The 9,001-nt window shown below is 31.7% G+C and overlaps 1 long non-coding RNA gene across 1 annotated transcript; it reads right to left on the bottom strand.

Moving 5' to 3' along the window:
• On the bottom strand, nucleotides 1-4,553 carry LOC127703262 (uncharacterized). The gene is made up of 4 exons (XR_007982884.1): nucleotides 4,390-4,553; nucleotides 4,084-4,135; nucleotides 3,335-3,460; nucleotides 1-2,424 (listed from the first exon to the last, which is right to left on the bottom strand). It is a non-coding gene; the product is annotated as an uncharacterized LOC127703262 (long non-coding RNA).
• Nucleotides 4,554-9,001: the final 4,448 nt, after the last annotated feature.

Below are 9,001 nucleotides of genomic sequence, written 5' to 3'. Positions count from 1 at the left end.
TACAATAACACAACATATATTTATTTTAAACAGAACACCATTAAAATTTTATTCTTTACATTATGTGTCAGTAAAAGTAGCGTTGAACATTTTTGACTCTTCAGTCAGACCGAAACAACGTACATAAATTGCATTATATGGGCACATATATTTCAAAACATAGAGTAGATCAACGTTCAAAGATATCAAATAAATATAACCTTATTACATTCACAGCTATATTATGCTTGAAAAAGTTATATTTGTCTTTTTGTAAGTATATCCTTGGAACGAGGAAATCTTTATCAAATAGTGCGAACAGAGCTAGGGAGGTATCCGCTAGTGATGCCAATTAAAGTTCGGAGTTAACTATTGTTAGAAAGACTTTTAAATTCTGATATTAATCTTTTGTTATATGATACAATTCTTTATTAACCAAATGTTTTACAACATATAGGTACATGTATAATCAATATATACTAAATATAGATTACAAAATTATACGATCATGACAAAACATACAGACGTATTAAATACACAAAAAATAAATACATATGAATATAATTCCAAAAAGCAAATATATGTAACAAATGAATTACAAATCAACTTACTGAAAACAGTTATTTCTGAGCTTCAGTGCTCTAAATATATATTTTCCTAAGTTGCACAAGTCTTTTACATTAGTAGTGCTTAATAATTGTAAAGGTTTATAAGCAGATGGCTTACGCCAATAATATGGTTTTATCAAACATTCACGCAAATTTGAATATAAAGGACATGATAAAATAAAATGCATTTCATCCTCAATATCATCAATACACAATGTACAGGTTCTAAGGTTTCTTTTTACATTAGAATACCTTCTCTTCTCTATAGCTAGATTATGTGATTACAATCTAAATTTAACAATACACTTTTTGTAAATTTCGGGTATTGGTTTACATAAATATGACTGCAAAGAAAAATTGGATATCATATATCTATACAAAAAACATTTTTGATGAACTATCTAAAGTAGCATCAAACTCTTGTTTGACAATATCGCATAGTCTCTGTTTAATAACCATAATATGATCTTTACATAAAGAATTTTGTGAATACCACAGATCATTTAAACCAAGGTGGAACAATTCCTTTCGTATATTACAAATCCAGTTATTTTTGTCATTCGGATTCTTCAAACACATATCATATAAATAATTGTAACAACCAAGTAATATACAATTGTTATTATTCAATACCTTAATCCAATATTTAAATATACGCAATTTCCTGGTTACTTACATTGGAAATCTGCCAAGTTCATAATAAACCATGACATTCGGTGTACTTGTTTTAACATTCAAAATTCTTTTACAAAAATCAATATGTATTTTTTCTACGTTTTTGAATCTGTTTTACTTTCTAAAAGTTTGGACCAATCATGTTGCTATACCTGGATTTCATGTGACATTTCAAGGTGTCGTGAAATAAACAGTTTATAAAAATGAAAATTTTAACTTACATGATTTAAACATATGATAATCATTGTTACATGATTAACCAAAAAGAGTGAATTTTGCTCACAAGTTAGAATGATAGTAAAATCATTTCTTACATGGACATTATTAATTTATCCTTACGAAACACAATATGTCGACTTCAGAAAATAACTCCAAGAACGATTTAAATGAACTGTTAAAAATGAAATCAACTGTTTAATTCACAGACGTGGCTTGGATATTGAGCCCTCTTTTTTCCTTTTCTTAATTTTTGGGGATAAATTTTGATTTTAGAGAGTTAAAATTTCTAAAATATTTCAAATAATGTTGAGTTATTTAATAACAATAAAGAAGTTAACATGAGTAGTTTCTCTAATATTATGTGAACAATAGGTATAAAGGGGCAGTCGGTAAATTCTCTTTATGTGTCTTATGCTGTCATATGCATTTTTGAAGTCGATGAAGGCACAATGTGTTGACTTCCTTAAACTTTTTACGTACTTCTATCATATTCGCGAGAGATGCATTATGGTCAATGGTGATTCTACCCTTACGGAACCCATTCTGTTAATCTACCAACAAATCATTATCATCTACCCTTTCTGGGAGTCGATCATTAAGAATCGTACAATATAGCTTATATGATACAGAAGCAAGGGCTATTCCTCTATAAGATCGAGCTTCCTTATCATCTAAAATATTTGACATTGATAAAGGGTTGTTTGTGATAAAAAAAAATAAAAAGCGGACTACGGTTGTACTTGTTTCAATAATTGATTAACACCATATCTGTACTTATGACATGTTAGTGTAAAACTGAAAATGTACGCATAAAAGAAATCACAATTAATTTCAACATTGAAATTTTCACAATAACATCTGAAATGTAAGGAAAGGTTAATTTTACAAAATTTGACAGTGAACTCTCCATCGTATATTCCTTGTTAAACCTGGCTTATCGGCACTAAAAAGAAAATGAAATACAAATGACGTTTAAGTCGACATAGTACACTGTGAGAAGGCAGTGGTAAATGTAAACGAATTCCAACCAAAATTGTATAACAAAGATTAATAAATCTCTTATGCACAAGAGTATCCATAGTAGGTCACAATAGGTGTTATGCAAATTTCTATAATTCTTTAGATAACTTCTCTTATATATAGTACTTTACTTTTACTCTTTCTGTGTTTATCGAATTTATTATGTTGTCTTTCTGTGTCAATTTCCATATTTATACATTTATATTATGCCAAGCTCTCTGAGAAATATATTGATGTGCCTCGTTTTGACAGTTCAAAATGTTTGAATTGTGTTTGTATTCACAACGAAATTGTTGTGCAAATTATTACGGTATTTGTTAGATTTCTTCGTTTTTAGTTTTGTAAAGTTTGTGTAAGGGGTGTCTGTCATAAAGTATATTACACCACTTCCTTCATTTATATTATTACGAGCTAACTAACGTGTAGTTTTTCACATCAATAATCGGGATAATGTAGATAGAAAATATCATTTTCGAAAAATAACGACAGAGAAAAGTGATAAAGTGTACAACAGTATAGGAGAGTGGGATGTAACGTGTACTTTTTAAATTGACATATATATAATTACGGGTAAATATGGAAATATATTTCACATTATTTTTGGAATTTGAGTGAAATTTGTAAAAGCATAATTTTTATTGTAGTTTTGATACACTTTCTAAATTTTGATTGATTACTAGTTTTGCCTGTTCTGTAAATGAATGCTTTTGTAAATACTAATTTTGTCATTCTGTGTTCATGTATATTAATTACTTGAATCAGAGTTTGTAACATAACATAAAAACTATGGTATTTTGGCTTAGAAACAAAACAAACTGAGAAAGTCACAATACCTTTGTCCTGATTATTTTGAGGAACAATAAGCCTCCATTCAATACCCTTCTTAGTTTCAGTACATGTTGGAACAAACGCTCTAGGTTCTTTACCTTTTGCGTATTTACAAATACTTTTTTCAAAAGCTGCAAAGAGTAAATTTTAGTGTAATAGACAACATTAGCAACTAATGACTAGACTTAAGCGAGCAGAGAAAAAAAAACAGCTCGACATTTATTCAAATCGAGAAGACCTTAAACACTCGTCCTAAGTTAAAAATTTGTGTTGTTATGTCTTTTGTATTGTTCGTACTTTCGGTGTTATGGCCTATATTTGATGGTGGGTTCTGTACAGTTATCACTACTTTTCTTGACTCTCAGTGATATAGAGACTATAAGTTAGCGTCTATAGAATTAACAGGGTTAAACATGTCGGTTGTTTGATTGTTTATTCGTACATTTTGTTTTATTTTCATGAAGATTGAAAAAATAGGCAGCCTCACTTATATGTTATACATGTTCGCAACTTATAAAGAGAGAAGGCAATATAGAGCTCGACAAATTGGATGGACACTAATACATTGTTGAAGACCTGTTTTGACAGTGACCTCTAATCTGCTTTTAGTGAAGAGTGCAACTTTATTCAGTGCTCATATCATATTCTTTTACTTTTGAATTGATTTAAATCTTCCTTTTTGTAGAATACGTAAGCAACATACGTTAAGTTATATGTTCAGTTTAGAGGATCTTTATTTCTTTGTTGTCCTTACTTTTAACAAATACAACGTCTTCTTTGTTGACTGTATAGTCACGCTTTGCATTCTACAAAAATTAAAATAGTACTTTAATATACACAATTATTCAAAATTAATGATATGAAAATGACAATGAATGAGAACGTATATTGATAAAACAGAATATAACGTAGACAAGCAGAAAAATAAAAAAAATAGGATTGGTATGAAAGTGGTTAATAGAAATTTGTTGATAAATTTCATCTGCCGTAATTTGTTTATGATATTATTTCAATCAATTATTATTTCAAATATAATTTTTCAAAACACTGATAAACGTACGAATTTCCTTGAACGCTTTTCCTTTGCAAACATGAAATACGCGTCCAATATCAGGATACCTGCTGTGAATGTTAGCATCACCACTATAGCTATAACATCTCCGTCTGTTATGTCTGATCCATCTCTAAAATTGTAATTATGTACGAATAATAGAATTGTAAATTAGGGTGAAAAGGCAATTTTAAAAATCATGTGAAAGAATTTTTCAAATAATGGAAAACAGCCCATTTTAAAATGTTAAGATCAAAATACTTTTGTATCTCTTTCAATAATAACAAATAAAATTTTTTGTTTTTTTAAGTATTTCATGCGACTGTCGTATTATCATTTGAAAATGATTTTAACTATTGTTATCAGAAGAAGAAACAGAGCTTTGAGCGTTGAGCGTATTCCAACAAATACATTTAGAAATGCTAATTTTATTTACATATCACTATTTTGTTTCCAACGATCACGCACCACCCATTCCTCTCGAACATGTATCTATATTTAACTATTATACGATGTGTGATAGTGTCAACACCTTTATTGTACCATTGAATTATTTCATAAATTTCGGGCACTTTGCCGATTCTACATTCCCTTCAACATGCAGTATTGGTTTATCGTCTGTTGGCACCACAAGGCCTCATTGCATCTATTTTATTTGTACCTAATGTCATATATACATCATAGGATTTCCCCTAAACTAATTAATAAAATCATGAAGCTTGCATCAAAATTTTCTGTGTGATCAAACTTCCAGGTAAATATTCAACTCGAATGTTTTACTTTCATTTCAAATACCTGGAACCTTGTAAGTTGTGTTTACTGAAAATTGATAAATCTTACATTATATAATCTGTATTTGAAATCAATAATAATGTGTTTAATATGTATTTGCCTATATGCATATCATTAAAAACATAAACATGTCATACAAAACACAATCTAATTATTGTTTTCCTTGTATATAGATTATCAAGTTCGGAGTGTCACTGGCATACTAAAATTGGAATAAGTAGTTATACGCATGTATATTGGAAAATAGTGATATGTTCCAGGGGCTCAGCCCTACTATTCATTATATAGTAAGAGTGCCCCCCCCCCCCCCCCACACACACACACATACACACTTGAGCGTTCATGTCCAATAACGTTCGAATCCATACAAACAACAATACTCAATCAGACAAGTAAGAATTTAGCGCTAGAAATTAGTTACAAAACAAAGGCAAAAGATACCAAAGGGACATTCAAATATGTTTTGGAATCAACTTTTTATTTTTGGTACAGCAAACAACAAAAAATATCGGAATGAATGTCATGCTCAGTTCGTCCTCCTCTTTTAACTTCTTAGTAACAGTATAGAAAGAACTCTTCTTTTTCTTAGGTACAGCATAGACAGAAATCATCTTACCTTACAGTTTAGACAGAAGAATTACATCCATCACCAAGGTATATGCAGTCGCCACAATAAGCGGCAAGTTGTCAAACTTACAACTTCTATACAACGTTGGTATTACTTCCATGATTGTAATTTTCAAAAATGACAGAACATGAAAGAATTAAAAAACATAAAATTTACAAAAAGTCCAAATACATTTGCAATGTAATGTCTGAGAAAAACACAATTCCTGTCATCATTCATTGTATTTGCATTTTGTAAACTGTTTGTTTCCATTTATAATTTTTCAAACTACTATTATCACATGTATCATATATGTAAAATACTGTATATCATATAACACTGTTAAAAGGAAGTTCCTGTGAATTATGTTTAAACTAAATTTCCTATATATATATATAATCCTATTACAGCTGTTTAAGTCCTTTCTACTTTAAAAAGAGTCAAGATATATGCAGGTTAAGTTTTTAAATAAGAACTCAAGTCGGTTGCATTGAATTTTAAAATATATAATTTGATAACCCAACAAAAAAAACTTGTATTGGTAAAATTCAAATTATTTATAGATCTGCATAATTTAAATGGTAATTTCAATCATGCATATTTTTTATACATCTTATTATTTTCTTAAATGTTGTAAAGATTTGTAGTTCACGCAAGTAAAGTTAAGACTAGAACTTTTCTTCTTGAATTTGCACTTGTAATGTTGATTGTAATGTATTTGAAACTAATCAACAATTACATGGACGTTCTGCGTAATGTATTAGTAAAAATATTTCCTAGTGCTGATGATCAGTTTGTCGCCAATGTCGTAGGGAAGTAATAGGACATAAAACATAACAGGATATTGAACACAACAGGACATAAAACACAAAACATTATTGGACACAGTTTGAGCACGTAACACCAAACACACTCTGTAAAGCTAGGTTCACACTGCCGATCAGATCAACTCGATGATCCCGATTGCCCAAATTACCACGACCAAGCGTAACCAAATTCTTTATCGAACCTGTTTACGACTTCTACCCAACCGCTATCCGACTGTACACGACTTTAACTCGACCATTCACGACTCCTTAATAACCCCTTCACGAGTCCAACCCGACCACTAATTGAATACATATTCGATTATTCCGACCAATTCACGATCTCTACATGATCTTTACTCCACAAGCTACTATTATTTTTTGCCCCGCCGCAGCGAAGGGGGCATAAGTTGTTACCCCTGTCCGTCCGTACGTACGTACGTCCCAAAAATTAGTTTTCGTTCTCTTACTTTAGTTTGCCCCCAACCAAATGTTATGAGACTTATACACAATGCTTATTATAATTAAACACAGATCAAGTTCAAATTTGAGTGGCGTCACTTTTACCGTTCCTGAGTTATTCCCCTTTATAACGTTGTATGCAAGCGGGGGCATTATCCATTCTCTATTTATTTGGTTATCATTCAGTAGTTCACGGAAGGTCTGAGTAAAATCATACATTTAAAATATCTACATGGAAATAGAGCAGTTGAATTTAGGGCAAGGTAGTTAGAGCTCCAGAAAAACAAGTTAATAGTTGTGACAGAGCTTGAAGAGACCGCAAACAAGAAGGCACCGAGAAATCTAGATGAGGTAGTGGCTAACACGGCGACCACTGTATGGGCACTATGAGAGAATGTTGCAGGAGCTCAACAGAGAGGTTATAAAATTTCCTCAGAGTGGACGCTGATATGATATGGGAGTTTTTAAACCATATCTCACAAATGAAATACATAACAATAATTTTATGCGAATTGACATGTTTATGCATTGATAATTTAATCCAAATGAAAGCGAGGTAAAATTAAAATAGTTTATCTGAATGAAAGCAAGGTAAAATTATAATGTTATTGCAGGAATGACATTTAAAAGTTTTTTAACTTTTTTTATATTTCAGAGAAGTCTTACAGCCTTGACTGAAATTGGCTGTCACCCTTTGCCATCTCGTAAATAGCGCTTTTTTATGCAGAGCTTATGTATTCATTTCGAGTAGATAAAACACCATAAGCTTGTTCATTTCGAAAGTATTGTAAGCTATAATACATGAGTACTCGGAAGAGGTGACGCCAGCCATCGTCACATCCGAACAGTGACAGCAGATTGTCGATGACTTCCAAGCCAAGTGGAACGTTCCTCGTGCATGTGGAGCACTAGATGGCAAGCACGTGAGGATAAAATTTCCAAAGGACTCTGGTACATAACACTGTACTGCAACTACAAAGGATTTTTCCCAATCACACTACTGGCCCTCGTCGACGCAGACTACAAGTTCATATGGGTCAATGTTGGTGCAAATGGAAGTGCGTCTGACGCTCAACTCTTCAACCATTCTGAACGAAAGACTTTGACTGAGGAAAACGTCCACTGCCCGGAGATAAGAAGAACACCCCATACCTCATGATCGAATATGATGCATTCCAATTGAGAACCTGGATGAAGCCATACTCCAGACGTAGCCGAACCGAGGCTATCTTAAGCACTATTTTTCAATTCACCAGCAGGTTCAGTTGAGAGGTAAGAGTGTATGATTTAGTTCATCCATGTTATTATACAGTTACATGTTGTTTCACCGTAAAACCGCTGATGTAGTTATTTTAGTGTGACATCTTGTTCTCATGTGTTATAAAATTGTCAAGATTGTTTTGAAATAAAATAATTATATTTTGCTTAGTTTAAAGTTGAACTTAAATAAAGGCAACAGTAGTATACCGCTGTTCGAAACTCATAAATCGATAGAGATAAAAACAAATCCGGGTTACAAACTAAAACTGAGGGAAACGCATCAAATATAAGAGGAGAACAACGACACAACAAAATACAACATTAAAATGTAACACATACAGAAACGAACTATAATATAACAATGGCCATTTTCCTGACTTGGTACAGGACATTTTAAGAAAAAAAATGGTGGGTTGAACCTGGTTTTGTTGTATGCCTTAAGCTTTAGTATATGTATTGCCTTTTTCGTCGTTTCATAAATAATTTGAACCGTTTGTATTTTCTTATTTATAAAATTTACTGTTCTTGAAAATGACACCACCAAATGAGACTTGTCACCGGATTGGTACTTATGTTAAACAATAACTCGGGTGCAACGTGTATTTGTAATGTTTCGTGTTGCTAAGTTTTTAGTTTTCTATGTTGTGTTATGTGGACTGCTGTTTGTCTTGTCGTCGTTTTGCCATGGCTGTGT

Source organism: Mytilus californianus, unplaced genomic scaffold, assembly GCF_021869535.1.
Source record: "Mytilus californianus isolate M0D057914Y unplaced genomic scaffold, xbMytCali1.0.p SCAF_1, whole genome shotgun sequence".
In the NCBI taxonomy this organism is placed as follows: domain Eukaryota; kingdom Metazoa; phylum Mollusca; class Bivalvia; order Mytilida; family Mytilidae; genus Mytilus; species Mytilus californianus.
This window is presented reverse-complemented; position numbering and strand designations above follow the sequence as displayed.